This window comes from Mesoplodon mirus (genome assembly GCF_964341445.2).
Source record: "Mesoplodon mirus genome assembly, chromosome: 11".
Taxonomy (NCBI): domain Eukaryota; kingdom Metazoa; phylum Chordata; class Mammalia; order Artiodactyla; family Ziphiidae; genus Mesoplodon; species Mesoplodon mirus.
In genome coordinates this window covers 51,822,540-51,841,304 of record NC_138987.1, presented here as the reverse complement: position 1 = coordinate 51,841,304, position 18,765 = coordinate 51,822,540, and the positions used below count along the sequence as shown (strand labels likewise).

Sequence of the window (18,765 nt, the reverse complement as noted above, 5' to 3'; positions counted from 1 at the left end):
CCAAGATACAAGTGACCTTCAACAGCAGAAGATACAAAACTCTATTAGTCCAAACCACAGAAGTGCACATTGTTATAGGATTGTCCAGTGTGGACAGGGCAGGGCCATGATCTTAATTCATAAAAGAGGCTCATGCCACTGAATGAGGAAGCCATCTGCCTTTTAGCAACTGTTGTATGCAGTTCACTTCTGATGTCTGCAAATGCTCTTTGAATCGATAGCTATCCTCAAATGGGTTCTAAATCATTTATTTAATGACATAAATCATCTCATCTCTATTGCTTACACTTTAAAAGATTGCCTTAAGTCCATGTTAAAGGTAGCATTTAAAATTTAGCTATTATTATTACTTTTTACCATGCAATAGTAACATATATGAAAACTGGGTTGTTATAAAGTTTGCAGACTATATAGGGCTGTGTAAGTGCAGTATAAGCATACACACACATGCACGCGCATGCACACAGACAGGGGAGAGGGCAAGGGAGAGGGAAGGAGAGGGAAACGAAAGTAACAGCTGCTTTTTCTAGGGTTTTTATGCTCACTGGTCTCTGTTACCACTGCCATACCTTACTCTCGCCTACTCAGTGTGCAGGGTGCTCCTTCTGGCGAGAGTGACAAGTTATCACAGAAAAATCAGGAAGTCGCTTTGTAGTCCATTGATTTACTTCCCTCAGGAGCTCATGTATATTTAATTTTGTTAGACTTTACCTTGAGGCCAATCCATTTCATGAGAGTGTATTCGCCTAGTCAAGTAGATTTGGCTGAACCAGGAAAGGTTGAACGCAGTCGTTCTCACGCATGTCACCAGCTAATTTCCTTGGTGAGGGGTAATCTGAGTTCTTCCTTGAACTTGTATTAATAATGAAAAGCTTGTGACGATATTCTGTAGTTTTCTTTGTGGATGCTTGGAGGTAGGAGGAAGAAGGGCCCTCTCTAGGACTTTATATTCATAACACAACAGTAGCAGGAATCATACTTTTGGCTTTTATTTCTTTCATCCTTTCCACTGATACTTCTACATGGTTACCTGTGAATATTTACATTCACATTTACATTAAGTGATGTTGATTTTATTAGAGACGGGCTGATTGGAATAATGGACCATCATGATAGATGGATTAGTCAGAAGTTGTGAATTTCAGTTCTGCTTTTACCATTTGTCTCTGTTACCAACAGTAAGCTGCCTATTCAATCAGACCGTGCTTGAAATCTTCCCAGAAAGCATGTAGTTAGACTTAATGAAATGGTAAAATATTTTGAAATTCATTAATACAAAGTGCTTCTGGCAGACTTTGGTGTTAATGATTGGAAATCAACTGTATCTCATACATAAAATAGTGAAAGCTGCAAATAAATGATCAATGAGGGGACCATAGCATCACTGGAGAAGTGTCAAAATAATTCATTTGAGTCTTTCATTTCATATGGTTAAAAAGTAATAAGGATTAAGTGACTTTGTCTTTCTGGTCATATTCAGTGATATGGGTGTCATGGAATATAAAGGATTTGTGTCCTATAGTTGGTTGTATTTCGAGTATTTGAACCTCTGGTTCTGATGAATTCAACATTTTACGAGGGCTAGCATGATATTTTCAGTAAACACCCATAGATTTTTTTTTTCCTGCGAGAAATAAGTATTTAGTTCATATGGTAAATATTATTAGAGATTATTTGGGAATGTGTCTCATGCACAAATTTTTTTATACAGAAAAGAAATGATATAACTTTTTATTGAGTGTAATTTATATACTATATACTATATATATGTATATAGTATATACATATATATACTATGTAATTTACCCATTAAAAAAGTGTACAATTCAGTATATTTTAGTATATTTGTAAGGTTGTTCAACCATCATCACTACCTAATTCCAGGACATTTTCATTATTCCAGAAAGATACCCCATAACCGTTAAGAATCATTCTGCTCCCCCCTCTCCTGCCAACCCGTCAACCGCTAATCTACCATCTGTTCCTATGTATTTGCTTTTTCTGGGCATTTCATATAAATGCAATATACAATATCCACATGCATAAGTTTAAAAACAGTCACTAGAAATATTTCAGGAAATGTGCTTCTGAAAAGTTTTGCAAAAAATATTTTATAAAGGATAAATAATATTTACAATAAATTTAATAATCATTAGCTGACTTGTTTAGATAGTTCAGATTTTCATATGTGCTGAAAGTGTGAGAAGCTAATAGTTATACAGATCCATGCATGATGTTCTGTGTGTGTGTGTATGTGTGTGTGTGTGTTTCACTGTTACATATGAAGGGAAGGAAACAGTATCATTTTCCTATGTAAATTTCCCCAGTAGCATCAGTGTTATAATTTATAAGAACTTAATTTCAGTGGAATATAATTTCTATGTGTTTTACTTCTTTTTTTTTTTTTTTTTCTTTTTGCGGTATGCGGGCCTCTCACTGTTGTGGCCTCTCCCGTTGCGGAGCACAGGCTCCGGATGCGCAGGCCCAGCGGCCATGGCTCACGGGCCCAGCCGCTCCGCGGCATATGGGATCCTCCCAGACCGGGGCACGAACCCGTATCCCCTGCATCGGCAGGCGGACTCTCAACCACTGCGCCACCAGGGAGGCCCGTGTTTTACTTCTTAAAACACAAACATAAGCCTTCCTCTTTATTATTATTATTTTTTTTATTGGAGTAAAATTGCTTTACAATGTTGTGTTAGTTTCTGCTATACAATGAAGTGAATCAGCTGTATGTATACCTATATCCCCTCTCTTGGACCTCCCTCCCACCCCCCATCCCACCCATCTAGGTCGTCACAGAGCACAGAATGGAGCTCCCTGTGCTATACAGCAGGTTTCCACTAGCTATCTGTTTTACACATGGTGGTGTATTTATGTCAAACCTAATCTCCCAGTTCATCCCACCCTCCCCTTCCCCCTCTGTGTCCACATGTCTGTTCTCTACATCTGCGTCTCTATTCCTGCCCTATAAGTAGGTTCATTTGTACCATTTTTCTAGATTCCACATATATACGTTAATATGATATTTGTTTTTCTCTTTCTGGCTTGCTTCACTCTGTATGACATACTCTAGGTCCATCCACATCTCTACAAGTGACCCAGTTTTGTTCCTTTTTATGGCTGAGTAATATTCCATTGTATATATGTACCACATCTTCTTTATCCATTCATCTATCGTTGGACATTTAGGTTGCTCCCATGTCCTGCTATTGTACATAGTGCTGCAATGAACACTGTGGTACATGACTCTTTTTGAATTATGATTTTCTCAGGGTATGTGCCCAGTAGTGGGGTTGCTAGGTCATATGGTAGCTCTATTTTTAGTTTTTTAAGGACCCTTCATACTGTTCTCCATAGTGGCTGTATCAATTTACATTCCCACCAACAGTGCAGGAGGGTTCCCATTTCTCCACACCCTCTCCAGCATAAAAAATGGGCGGAAGACCTAAATAGACATTTCATCATAGCCTTCCTCTTACACACTGCACTCATTTGATCTTTGAAACTCTTTGGCTCGATAGCCTTTTTAATGGCATAAAATTAACAAAGTATATTCTTTAGTGAGAACTATTTAAAGAGATTAATCATTTATTGTTTCTAAAGCCCTCGGAAGGGAAAACATGTAACCTAACCGCTGAACTGTTACTCTGCCAAGGCTGAAAGGAACGAAGCACGTGCTCGCGGCCAGTCCTTTCTGGTGTTCTTTATTTACTGCTTTCAGCCTTGCTGCGTCAGAGCTGTTTGTGCAACTCTGAGCAGCCCTATTTTGCAGCCTGCTTTATATTTTCCCTCTGTAACTTCAGCTCTAGCCCTTTATCCAAACATAAATACTGTTGAATAGTAAGAAGGTTGTTGTTCTGGGAAAGAAGTCAGAGAGAACCAAGCCTGTCACTTTTCTTTACTTGACTCGACATAAGCAAAGTGTTGGGAGGAGGGGCTAAACCTTTTATGCCTCTACCATTGAGCCACTGTGGTGGAGTTAAACAGAGGATGAAATCCAAAGGCAGGAATGCACCAGTGCCAAATCACTAAGGTAATAATAGTCACAACGCTAATGAAGTCATATCCCTTCCTCAGATTAGAAGGCACATAGTTGGCTCCTCAGGTGAACTTCACAGTAACTGTGTAAGGTAGGCATTGTCTCCATCTTCCTCATTAGAGGGATTATATGACTTGCCCAAGAACACACATTTAGTTAGATGTGCCAGAGGAATTCTGTCTGAAAGTGCTGTGCTTTGCCAGCCTACTTCCCTCTTCAAAACCACCTGTTATAATTAATCTCAGCGATCTACTTTCATCGATTGGTAACTAAGCTTACTATACAAAGCCATTTGGGGTTCTGGCTAAGTCTAGGTGAAATTACAAAGTAAGCACAGTACCACTCTGCTTACTTTTCAGCCACCACTGCCATACCCTTTATTCCAGTCACAGGCTCTCAGCTAGCCAACAGCAAGATTGACTGACTCAAATTCAAGGCAGCTCTAGAAAATGTAAAGTATAAATATTTTGGGTGACATTAAATCTGAAGTAGGATGAAGTCAAACTAATTAAAGTACATAAAATCTCAACCCAGTTGAAAAAATTGTCAGAAAATAATCAACTAAAGTTCTAGGAAATAGAAAGTTACTAAAATCACTGAACTTAGAAAACATTTTTAAAGTATTTAGTGAATTCATTTATTTTCTTTCAGTGGACTGTAGATTCAAGTTTGAACACAGACCTCTGCTTCACAGAAAAAGTGATTCATGAAAATAGGGAATCTGAAGCAAATCTGAACTAATGCTGTAATGACTTTTGCAGAAAAGGCTATGTTTTAATAAGCAGCAACAAGGAAGGCAGATTTCCTATCTATTTCTAGAAAGGCATCAAATACAGGAAATGTAAATGTGACCATCAGAATTGGTTGGTGCTTGCCTAGTAGCCATAGTTATTTTAATTGGTGTTTTCTCAAAGAGGCCAGATTTATATGAATAAATTAAAATCATTATTTTGGCTGAACAAAATCAGGGTTTTAATATGTAATATAGATCACATTTTAATATCTTTTATGCTGATTAGACATCATATTGTTTTAAACTTAATTTAAAAACCCTCTTAGCTTAGATAAAATGGACTTTTGATATCTTTGCATATTGAGTGGTTAAGCATGTGGGTTATAGAGTTAGATTTTCTGGGTTTGAATTCTGGTTCTACTGCTTATTAGCTTATTAGCTGTGGAACTTGGGTCAAGTTACTTAACCTCATAGTCTCAGTTTCCTCATCCGTGATATTATATGTAAGGGCTGGTGTGAGGACTGAATGAGTAATGCATGTAAAGTGCTTAGAACAAAGCTACCTATTATTACTGTTTTTATGAGGATATGGGGAGGGGGAAGGGTAAGCTGTGACAAAGCGAGAGAGAGGCATGGACATATATACACTACCAAACATAAAATAGATAGCTATGGGAAGCAGCCACATAGCACAGGGGGATCGTCTCGGTGTTTTGTGGCCACCTAGAGGGGTGGGATAGGGAGGGTGGGAGGGAGGGAGACGCAAGAGGGAGGAGATATGGGAACATATCTGTATGTATAACTGATTCACTTTGTTGTAAAGCAGAGGCTAGCACACCATTGTAAAGCAATTATACTGCAATAAAGATGTAAAAAAAAAGAATCATTTATGTTTTTGTTGATGAAAATACAAACTAGTGAAACTCATTTGGTCATAGATCTTAAAGCTACATAGGACCTAAAGATCTTCAGAATAGCAATTTGCTTTTGAGGAGGTAAAGCTTCAGTATCCCCATTTTACATAGGAATAATGAAGCCAGGGAGGTTAAATTGCTTTTCTAAGATCAAACAGTTAGTTTGTAATACAAGGTAATTTTTTTTTCAAATTCTGCTCTGATACACAGTACTACTCTTTTTTAAGGCCATTCTGACCTCAATAGTTTGGATAGGTCTTGACCAAGGTTTACACGTGGAACCAATTTATCATGCTTTATATATTCTTTTGAGTCTGGCTTCTTTCATTCAAAATCATGTTTGTGAGATTCATCCATATTTTTGCATGTAGATGTCATTTATTCATACTTATTGCTGTATATGTTCCATTTGTGTTAGTGTATCACAATCCAATCTATTATTGAAGAGTGAGTTAAGTGGTTTCCAGTTTTTGACTCTATAAATAGTCCTTCTATAAACGTTCTTTACATCTTTTTTGGTGTTACGCATGCCTGATGGGTATATACCTTAGAATTGTTTGGCCACGGGGTAAAAACTGTTTTATTCTACAGCAAAGCAGTTTTCCAAAGTGCTTATTCCAGTTTGGCCTCCCACCAACGGTGTATGAACATTCCAGTTGCTCCACAATCTCACCCACACTTGGCATTTTTGGTCTTTTTAATTTTAGGCATTATGATAAATTATACTGGTACATCATATTGTACTGTAGTTCAAATTTGCATTCCCCTGATGACTAATGAGGATGAGCACTTTTTCAAACATTTATGGACCCATTTCCCTAATTTTAAATAATAGAAGATAAGAGTAGATTTTTAAATACAAACATTTCCCCAAAGAGCATTTTTCTTGTTTTTTTTTGGGTAGAAGATGGTAGTTTTGGAGGTTTGATTCTTTTATTTTCATGTTAGCATGCAAATATGGATGATCTAGCCCTGTCACTTAAAATGCATAGCAAAGTAGGGACAGAGATTAAATGACAGTCACTCAAGTAATTTGGGGATTTTTTTTAAAGAAAGGAATGGCAGTAATGAAACTGACTCAGAGACTTTTAAACATGTGAATATAGGGAGGAGGAAGAAAAAGCAATGGGATATAGTTCACCAAGAATCTCTTTGTTCTTAAAAAAAAGAAACACATAATTTATATAGGCTACGTTAAAAAAGAAAATAATTTCGGAGCAACATAACCAATAAACTTAGCTGTCTCTACAGTAATTCTGGAAGCATGGGAAATATGCAGTATGCATTGGAGGTTCTCATGAATGAACACGGTTATAAATTATTGGGCTTTATAGAGACATGAGGGGCTACATGACTAGAATGCTAATGCTGACTCGGGGATCTACACAATAATGAAAAAGGTAGAAATAGCAATCAAAAGGAATGTGCATTGTGTTACATATCAAACACAATATTTTTGGGAAGTTTCCTGAATGTCTGTGGTTATTAAGGAAACAATGTCAGCAAACAATTGAATGAGCTGAGTGCTCATGGTGTTGGTGTAAATCAAGTGCATGGCCTTGGCTTGGATTGTCTTTTCTCACCAAAATTACCTTAATTTAGTATTTAAAATAATACTGGATAAATCATAGAATTATGACACTTTTCTAATTCTATAGATAAGTATGAAGAAATGGGCAAGAAAATAGTTCACGTGTGTATTAGTTAAGGTCATTGAACTTATGATAGGGAGTATTTTCACTAAAGACAAATAGCTAAATTTTATTAAAGAGAGGTTTCATCAAGATAATCCTGTAGGCTTCCTGAACACTATCATTAATTTTGTGCTGATTTTTTTCATAAACTCTTCCAACAGGCATTTGGCATACTGCTATCTTTTAAGCATTATAAAAACTGATAAATGTCAAATCAGAGGAAAAAACACTGAACTGGCAATATATTAATAAGCAAGAATAATTAACAATATAGCCTTCAGATTAATGACTGTATGAGACACTGCATGATACATTTTAATGATCTTTTAGCAAAATAAAAAATCTATTGTTAATTTGTCAGCTTGTAGCAGAGCTGAGGTACCAGGAAAAGGCAGGGCAGAATTACCCGATGATTCCAATGTCACAATGATTTGCTGCTGTGTCCTGTACTCCACAGTTCTGAGATGTTTGACTCTATCATTCTTTCTTCCTAATCCTACTACAGCATTTAAAAAAATTTATTTTACTCAAGTATAGTAGATTTACAATGTGTTAATTTCTACTGTACAGCAAAGTAATTCAGTTTTATATATATATATATATATATATAAAACATTCTTTTTCATATTCTTTTCCATTATGGTTTATCACAGGATATTGAATATAGTTCCCTGTGCTATACAGTAGGACCTTGTTGTTTACCCATCTTATATATAATAGTTTGCATCTGCTAATCCCAAACTCCCAATCCACCCCTCCCATCCACCCTTGGCAACCAGCATTTTTAATGTTTTAACTAAAAATAATGCCTGCATACATTAAACATTCATCCATCCAAAAAGATATAAAATAAAAAGTAAAAAATCTCCCTTCTCCTCCCTCCCCTGAACTTCTTTTTTTTTTTTTTTTCTACCATGGAATCCCCTGAACTTCTAGTTCTTGTGTATCCTTCCAGGTGATTTTCAATGCGTCCACTCACATATGCGTGTGTAGGCTTTTCATGTACAATAAATAATGTCATACATCTTCCTATACTTTTATCTTGGAGATGTTTCCATATCAACAAACTTTTAAAAACGGCTGCATAGCACTCCACTGTATAATTTATCATAATGTTATTTCTTCCCCCTCAAAGGATATTTTTGTTGTTTCTAATTTGTTGTGGTGGTTTTTCTTATGAAAATCAATATTGTGGGATGTCATTCCTGGATAATCCTGGTGCACTTTTATATGGTTTTATACAGTAAATTGCTGAGGGTGGAATTGCTGGGTCAGAGACTGTGACACTGTTAAATATTGTCAGCTTTTGCTCTACAATTATTTTCTTGCTCTAAACTACAAAAAGCTGGGTGTTTTCCCCTTCTAGTGAGGAGCACTTGGTGGCAGCGCTGAGGGAAAACTGAAACACCACTTTTCTCTCAGTTTCACAAGGTCTTTAAAAAGAGCACCAGGGGCATTTTTCTTTTTCCCAAGCAACTTTGACAAGGTAATATCAATTCATGGGAGATCCCTCCATGAAAGATAAGTATATGGAAGCCTGAACTTTCTTGTTTTACCTCAAACAGTATTGTCTGGTGAGCTCATAGGAAATAATTATTAAAATTAATTGCTGTTCTGCATCTTTGGTAAATTCCATAGATGGCATGAGAGTATATTGAATTTATTTTTTTCTGAAATGAAAGTGGTTTTCCAGAAAACATAACACGGGTACTGCCCTCTGATTTTGATGCATTCTGCTGTGCCTATTTAATCATGTTTTATTTTAAAATAGTAGAGTCCTCAGCCTCTAGTTCTTTACCCTGAATTGTAATTTCTCTTCATTATTAAGATCCTTGAATAAATGTATTTTGTGGATTTTATTATTTTTCATGCCCCATTACATTTTCTCAAAAGACTGTCTCTGCCCATCTAATGACATTGCTTACATGGCCTCAAACTCTTCAGAAGAAAGCTTTATGCAAATTTGGCTTTAATAATAATTAAATCAAACTGTCTAGCACAGTTCTAGGAGATTAAAAATGGGACTCTTTAGGTGATCAGAAGGCTAGTCCTTCTTAGTAGTGTAAGGCTTTGAAACGAGTGAGAGGATTTGAGATTTATACCAAAGCAAAAGAGTGATAATTCATGGGAGACACAATTTGAGAGAAGAAGAAACACTTATCTTAGACAGAAAATGCAGCTTCTTATTTGCCATGTTGTTAGGTAATTGTTTTAAAAATGAGTTTATTTTCTTCTCAATAGAGATCAGACAAAATGGCATTTTGAAATTGGGAATAGGGAAAAATAGACATATGCAATTTAAATCATCTTACAAGTTGATTTTGGCAATTTTGTGGAAAGTAGTAAGTCAGGAAGACCAACTGCATAGTAAAGGTAAATGGATGTCATAGTGCCCATTGGAGAATAAAGCCATGGCTCCCACCATCCCCAACAGGAAGGATGAAATAGCAACTCAGCATCACCAGCCTCCCCTCTGGATGCCTGTGTGTGGCCTGTGCTCTCTGGTACCTATTTGCAGATTGTGTAAAATTAGTATAGATTAAAAATTAGATGAAGAAAACATAATGATATAGGAGTTCAGTGTGAGGAAGGGTCAGAAAAGAATTCTCTTTTTCAGTTTAGAGATGCTTGTGATAGAGTACAATTCAGGCACATTTCTTTTTATACAAAAGCTGGCCTCCAATTCAGAACGATTTAACTATAAAAAAAACACATATGAAATCACATGAAATTGCTTTGAAAGTCATTACTGGAGTTGGTGGTGGTAAGAATGGAGCTGCATCCAACTCAGGAATGTTAAACTTGTAAAATATCTCTTCCTTGGAATGGCTGCTATAATCCCATGTCCTACTACTAGAATATTCTATCCACATTACATACTAGAACCTTTGCCTAGATTTTGCTTCTAAATCACAACAGCTGCTATTTACACACTCTTCACCCCAGTTGCTGGAACGTTGCCTCTATTGGGGAACTGGCTATATGATCTCTGGACTGGGTTTTTAGGATTTGATGTTCAGATCTTGGTCTTATTGTTTGTTTTACACTTTAATTATATTGTTGGTATAAAAACATTTCTGAGCTGGCTGACTTCAGAGTGGCCCTCACTTATAAATATTAATTCAGATTGTAAAGGCATGTCTCACAAACACTTGTGCAACAAACTCAGAAACTTAGGAGAGAATTTTAAGTCTCCAGAGCATAATAGATCATATACAGATATAATATTTATGATTTTAACCATTGGCAAGTGACCCCAATGATCCATGATACATATATTCGTAAGTTTCCTGAGACCTGAATTTTTATCCAACAAGCTGTGAGGCCTGTACTCAGGAGCACAGCACTTAGCTCAATGCTTCGCAAATTTTAATGGGAATATGAATCACCTGGGGATCTTGTTAAAATGAAAATTATGATTCCGTGGTTCTGGGGTGGGGCCTGAGAGTTTGAATTTCTAACCAGCTCCTGGGTGGTGCTGTTTTGTGGAACACACTGAACACACTTTGATTAGAAAAGAGTTAGCTATTCAACCTATTCAAGTTTTTTTTTGTTCGCGGTACGCGGGCCTCTCACTGTTGTGACCTCTCCCGTTGCGGAGCTCAGGCTCTGGACGCGCAGGCTCAGCGGCCATGGCTCACGGGCCCAGCCGCTCCGCGGCATGTGGGATCCTCGCGGACCGGGGCACGAACCCGTATCCCCTGCCTCGGCAGGCGGACTCTCAACCTCTGCGCCACCAGGGAAGCCCCCTATTCAAGTTTTTATTCAACGTATTCCTCATAGTTTATTGTGGCATCATTTATAAGAAGACATGAAAGAGGAACTTTTTTTTTTCCTGAGTTGTTATTGTTAGATTTGGGAAGCTAATTCTTTATTACGTTTGGAGGAAGAGAATAAAAGAGCAGTGGGTAACATTCTTCTCACACTATTTTGTGGGTAAGTATCATGTCCTTAAACCAACAAAAATTTGCGCTTTTCTGAGCACAAATGAGTTTATCTCACAGCAAGCAGTGTTAAGAATTTCTCATTTGTGTTTATGCCTATGGTTTACCCCCAGCATTTCTCAGGCCCTGAATCTCAGAAAGGTCACTTTTGTTAGTCGGGAAGGAGGGAGGGGGTGGGCTTGTATAGAACAAGATGAACATTGTACTTGTTCACTGGTTTATTTCATCTATTAATGTCCCTTCAGACCAGGATTTCTAAATGCTGTAGGACTTGGAGCTGGGGGAGACAATCAGCTGAATGTGAAATGGAGTCAGATGAACTCTCCTGGCTGAGTTTGCCATAGGCCTAGGAATGAGCTTAGGAGCTGGAGAGCTTGGAATAATACTGGAAATAGTAGTAGGGGGATGATTGTCCTACGCATATGGAAATTGAGGGAAATAAAGGTGAAATCATGTATCTTGCCACTGTGTCTCTTTCCTATAATTTTCATTAATTTGAAAAATAGTTATTAAGCACCTCCTGTGAATTGTTCTCTGCTACACACTGGGGATACAGTGGTGAACAAAATAAGATTTTTCTCTGCCCTCATGAACCCCTAATAATCAAGTCAGGGAGACAGACATTGATCATATTCTAATCAAGTATGCAGTGGAATGTTGCAGCAGTAAGATGTTGATAAAGCACCCGTAGTAAGTGAAATTCATCTAGCGTGGAGATCAGAGAAGGCATCCTTTAGAAAATGATGTTGAGTTGAGATCTGATAAATAAATAGCATTACACTAGTAAAAAGAAGAAGGAAGAAATGTTCAGGCTGAGAGAATTTAATATACAAAGGTTTTGTGTAGGGAGGTAGGATGTTGTGAAAGGAAGCTGACGTGGTTGATGTGCAGAGAGTCAAGGGCACAATGTAAGATGCAGCTGGAGAGATAAGAAGGGGTCAGATTAAGGAGTTTGATTTTCATCCTAAGTTCAATGGGATGCAAGTTGCACATTTTAAGCAAGGCAGGTCTTTTTTTTTGCAGTTATCCAGAGAAAAGATGATGGTAGCTTCATTAAGTAGGAGTGATATATATTTAAGGTAGAGCCAACAGGATTTTCTGATGGCTTGATATGGGTATGAGTTAAAAGAGAAGAGTCAGGATGACTCCAAAGTGTTTGGATTGAAGAAGTAGAAGGATGGAGTTGCTACTAAGATGAGAAAACGGATAACTGAGCCGGATTTGGGAGGGTGGCTAAGATCAAGAGTTAAGTTTAGATATGTTCTGTTTGACAGGTGTATTAGCCACTTAAATGGAAATGTAGACAAGTAGTTATATATTTGAGTCTGGAGTCTGGGACAGAGGTCAAAAGTAGAGCTAAGGGTCTGAATTGTGGAATTTTTTCCTGTGTTTCTTGGAAGTTTGTATTTATTTTTTGATTTAATTTTTCATCTACATTGTCCACTTTAAAATTTAATTCTTTGTATTTTTGCTTTTTGATTCATAAGAGCTCTTTTTATACTAAAACTCATCTGTTATGTATGTTGCAAATATATTTTCATAATGTTACTCCTTCTATTTAGTATTTTCCAACATAAAGAAGATTCAAAATTTTATGTAATGGAGTCTTTGAGTCATGCTAAAAAAGACCTTTCCCTCTTTTTATTCATAAAAATATTACCTTCTAATTTCTGAATGGCCCCTCTTCATTTTAAGTTTAAACAATCTGGGATTTATTTTGCATACTTGAGATAATAATTCTAGCTAACTGTTTTTTTTTGCCAAACAAGTTACCAATAATTCCAGTATCATTTGTTGACTAACTCTTTTCTTCACTGATTAACATGCCACTTTATCTTATATTAAATACTTACATATTTACATGTATTTAGGTTTATTTCTACGATTTCTCTTATTTTTTCTTTTTTTAAAGATTTTACTGTAATATTTTTATTTTATTCTATTTGCTCAGTCTGTAAGATAGTGTTTAGGAAACACAGTTCAACCACAAGACTTCTTTTTTAAATATATATTTTTGGCTGCTTTGGTCTTAGGTGGGGCACGTGTTATCTTCATTGCAGTGCATGGGCTCTTCATTGTGGCACATGGACTTCTCTCTAGTTGTGGCGTGTGGGTTTTCTCTCTCTAGTTGTGGCACATGGGCTCCAGAGCGCATGGGCTCTGTAGTTTGCGGCACGTGGGCTCTCTAGTAGAGGCACACGGGCTCAGAAATTGCAACGTGTGGGTTTAGTTGCCCCAGCATGTGAGATCTTAGTTCCCCGATAAGGGATCGGACCCGTGTCCCCTGCATTGGAAGGTGGATTCTTTACCACTGCACCACCAGGAAGTCCCAGATTTCTCTGATTTTCTATTAATCTATTTGTCTCTTATGGTACTGAGTCTACAATATTTGAATTATTTTAGCTTTTTAGTATGAGTTATTATCTGGAAAAACCATCACTTTTCTTTCTAAAAACTTCCTTGGGTTATTTTCTCTCATTTATGCTTCCAAATGACTTTTACATATCATGAGAATTATCTGTTCCTAAATGGTTTTCAAAGCTCAGTCATATGTGTGTCTGATTCAGGTACCTTTTTTTGTGATAATTCTTTGATGGATAACACAGAAAATGTTTTTGTGGTTATTTTTATTTGTTATTTTGTATGTATTACTGAAAGCAGCTTCATGGTTTAAGATTTGCAGTATTTCAGGGTGGAGTAATTCTGGGTGCTGACAAGGTCAAGGGTATGGCTATGGAAATAGGATGCTTAAGTGGTGAAGGAATGAAATTCGCTGTATACCAGGAGGCAAGGAAACTTAGATTCTAGGTGTTGAACAAAATTTCCAAAGACCTTTCGAAGTTTCCCAAGACAAAGTGGAAAGGAAGATTGTTTTTTAGGTTCCAGTGACTCGGTCATAGATAGATGATATTAATAAGGAGAGGTAGTAGTGCGGAAGGGGTGGAAATCAAAGGAGGATGGATTCTTCCATAAGGATGAAAGAGTGGTGTTTTGGAAGTGACACTTCCCTCCTATCGCAGACATAAATGTGGTATGGGAAAATGAAAAATCTAAATGGCATGGTTTCAGAGAAAGAAACATTATCCTCACTGAAAATCTAAGTTTCAATCAAAGGAGGGAAGTGAAGGGAGCACTCTGTAAGGTGTTAGATTGTGGAGGATATATATGGACAATGGCTGTGATGGAGGGTTGGAAGCCCTGTGGATCAGTTGACTTTTGCTTTGTAGCAAAACATCCCAAAACTCAGTAGCCTAAAACAGTAGTTTGGCAGGTTGGAAATTTGAATTGAGCACCTGGGAATTTTTTTTTCATTCTTGGTTTGGTTGGTCTAGTCTTGGCAGGACTTGTGCATGCATCTGTAGTTAGCTGGTGGGTTAACTCGGTTGTTTTAGGACAGCCTCACATTTTGTGGCTGGGATAATGGGAGTCTCTTTCCATGTCTTCTTTCAAACTAGCAGGTTAGTCCAGGCTTGTTTATCTGACAGCTACAGATTTCTAAGAAAGTCCAAGCTTGCAAAGTTTCTTGAGACCTAGGCTAGGAACTCAGTCAAACATTGTTACTTCCACCATGTTCTTTTGTCCAAGTCAAGTCACAAGGCCAGTGCAATGATGGAGGACCTGTAAAGTCACTTTGAAGGGGGCATAGAAACAGGGAGTAGAAAGCGGTAGCCATTTCCACAATCTTCAGTACCTTGGGAGGATGATTCAGGGGGAAGGAAATCCAGAGAGATATGAGGATGAAAGCAGGAGAGATGTATCTGGTTGTTGCTTTCAGACTGTGGAGTTGTGGTCAAGAATGACGGGATATGAAGTATGGTGGGCTTCACTGACCTCAAAAACTCGATTCTTACCCTGGGGCTAACTTTCAACACTGGTGCAGCCTGAATTCTCAGTGGTAACAGGAACTTGGTGAATCTAGTTGTCAACCACCATGGCTGAGGACATTCCTGATTGAAGTAACAGATGGTATGTTAGAGGCATGACGTTTTACTTTTTGGGTAGTGATTCAAATAGAAGAGAAGAGAAATGTAGTATGGTGCTTTTAAAGAATACTGTCCCAGAAAGGCGAGGATCAGAAGTAGGTAACTCCCAGGAGCTCAGTTTCAAGGTAGAAATAACAGTGGGTGAGGCAAATAAGGAGTGAGGCTTCTGAAGAAATTCTAACACAAGTTTATATAGAATGAATTGTTATTCTGTTTCACACAAGGCAGGGTTTATTTGTCATTTATCTCTCTATCTCCATCACTTGACACAGTATCTAATGCACAGTAGATGCTCAATAAATGTTTTTGCATCATTTATTGAATAAGGTATTCCATATTTTGGCCCCTTTTCTGAGACTTTTTTATTGTACTCTAGCTCTTCTATACATATTAACAGTAGGTTTAGATGATTATATTTGTGCATCTTCTGCAAAAAGAATAATTGATTGTACTTTTCTTCACTGGGTCAAGTTTTATTCTTTCTATATTTTGAAGTGGGGCTTTAATAAAGCAGAGTAACCAGGGGTTATGTGTGGCAGCAATTGACAAAGCTAATAGCATTTAGAAAAACATTCATCCTGAAAAGAATAGAAGGATGGGACTTCCCTGGCTGTCCAGTTGTTAAGACTCCACACTCCCAATGCGGGGGGGTCCAGGTTTGATCCCTGGTCAAGGAACTAGATCCCACGTGCCACAAATAAGAGCCCGTGTGCCGCAGTGAAGATCCCGTGTGCCTCAACTAAGATCCCGTGTGCTGCAACTAAGACCCGGTGCAGCCAAATAAATAAATATTTAAAGAAAAGAATAGAAGGAATTGTCTTTTCTAAATTCTTTACTTCGTCATGAATGAATGTTGCAGACTTTCACTCAGGGCAAGTTAAAACCATTTCCTGATTTTGAATGCTTTGAGGATAAGAAAAAAATTCCCCAATAATTCAGTGATCACAGATAACATATCAGAAAACTAAAAACATTTATCTGGAATAGTCTCTTTAGATTATGCTAAAAACAGTGAGAGGTTTGCATATATGCAGTATTAATGTTGGGTCAACATATCTCCTGTATCAAAAGAGACCTTTCCCATAAATAAAAGAAAATACGTTATACCAGATAAACAAAGCTTGATGTTCATTTTGTTTCCAGGTTTCACTATTGTAAAAATATTGCCATGATTATTATATCAGGTTGAATCTAAAAGAACAGGAATTTATAGGTCAAACATTGTACAAAATTTGTAGAATTTTGACACAGGTTGTTGAACTGTTCTCAAAGGTTTTATTAATTTACACTTCAGTAATATATGACTGCCTGTTTCTATATGCCACTCCAGCACAAGATATTGTCATCATTATATTAGAAAGAAAATATTTTCTAATTTGATGTATAGTATATGGCATTTCATCCAGTGTGACTCAAGTATAGTGAATGGTGTGACAGTGTAAGTTGAGTATTTTGCGATGAAGGTGGAGAAAGATGCAATGGCAGATGATACAGGGTCTTTCAGGTGATGTGAAAGATCTTGATATTTATTTAGTCTTCTAAAAAAATCTACTTTAGGTACAATTTACATGCAATGAAATGTACACATTTTAAGTATAAATTTTAATGAGTTTTGACAAATTTATACATCCATTTAAATCTGCTACTATCCATATATGATTCATTTCATCTAAGTCATCAAATTTGTAGGCACAGATTTATTCATTCTAGTCCTTTGAAAGATCTTGATATTTAACTCTAAAGCACTAGGAAGCATTTGAAGGGTTTAAAATAGTAAAGTGTGATAAAGTATTACATTTTAGATAGATTGCCCTGCAGCAGTATGAAAACTGGATTTAGAGGAGCAGGAGGGGATGTGGGACATTAGGAAATATAAACACTAGTCCAACTGAGAGACGTTGCAGTCTGGGGTAGGATAATGGCTGTGGAATTGGAAAGAAGTGAATGGATTTGAATATGTAGGAAGTAGATAGATTGTTTACACTGATTGGATTTCAGAGAATGAAAGAGAGAGATGTATTACAAATAAATTTTATATTTCAGATTGATGCAAGTAGGTATATGATTATGCTACTTACTGAAGTAGAGAGCACTGGAGTAGAAGCAGGTTTGGGGAGATTATGAGTTTAGTTTGATCATATTGAGTTTGAGATGCCCATGGATATTTAAGAGAAAATATTAAAGTTTGATGTATAAATCTTTAACTTAGAAGAAAAGCCTGAACAGGAGACACAAATATGGAAGTCATCTATACATAGATGATAATTGAAGCCATGGGAATGGTTAGAGTTACTCAGGAAGAGACTATAGTGAGAGAAAATGAGGACAGGGACCAATCCTTCAGGTATTCTAACATTTAAAATTTATAAGAGGTGGATGAGCCTGTAAAATAGTCTGAGAAATTGTTGCCAGAGATTTACATGGAAGATCAGAAGCACTTTTGTACCAGGGAAGCTAAGGGAAGAATGTTTCTGGAAGGAGGGAGTGGTATACAACAGCAGAATATGCTGAGAGGACAGGAATGATGATAAACAACATTTTTTCATCAGATTCAAAATCTGGAGGTGACTGACATTGTGAGAGCATTTTGGCGGGCCAGAAAGGAAGCCAGATCACAGTGGGCTGTGGGGAATGGATAGGAGGAAAAGTGGTGATGCTTTTTGTAATAATAAATTTGTGTGTGGATGGGAAGAGATTTGGAGAATTTACTGGGAGCACATGGTAGGGCCCAGGGATTTCTTTTTAAGATGGCAGGGAATAGGAATAGATAATATTTAAATATTGGTGGCATGAGAGAAAGAGAGAGAGAAGGATTGAAAATAGAAGGGAGGAATTAAATGATGGTATAAACTGAGCAGAAAGGATAGGGTTCAGAGCATAATTAGAAGGTTTTGCCTTTGCTGGGTGGAGAGATACTCAGTATGTAGAGCAAGAGGTGAAGGGGAGTGGGTGGATACAGATACAGCTAAATGTATTGATTTGGTGGAAAGGAAGTTGAAGGAATGGCATCTGACAGCTTTTATTTTCTCCATGAAGTGAGACCCAAGGCGAATTATTGGGGAGAAGAAGCAGAGTCACAGGTTGAGTAGAGAAGGGTTGAAAGATATTTGGCTAAGAAATGTTAGAGTTGCTAACTAGAGGCTGCTATTCCTCCACATCAGTTGATAAGATCTTCCCTTAACCGTTTGACAACCCAGACGTAGGCATGAGCAAAGTAGATTGATTTATCCACGGTTGGGATTTTGCTTTCTGGACAAAAATCCCATAAAGAAGGTTATGATGTTGGCCAAAAATGGATCAGAACTAGAGACTCACAAGATTTAAGATAGATAGAAAAGAAGGTAAGGACAATTGAGGGCTAGTCAATAGGGAGAAAGTGGGTTCATATTGAACAGGAAGAACTCATACAGTTGAAGAGTAAATGCAGTGAGAGCAGTTGAGGAAGCAACTTGGAA

General features: G+C 37.3%; 1 protein-coding gene across 2 annotated transcripts in view; it reads left to right on the top strand.

Moving 5' to 3' along the window:
- NELL2 (neural EGFL like 2) overlaps positions 1 to 18,765 on the top strand; it is a 456,105-nt gene that overhangs the window by 167,105 nt on the left and 270,235 nt on the right. The gene's annotated exons all lie outside the window — the stretch shown is intronic.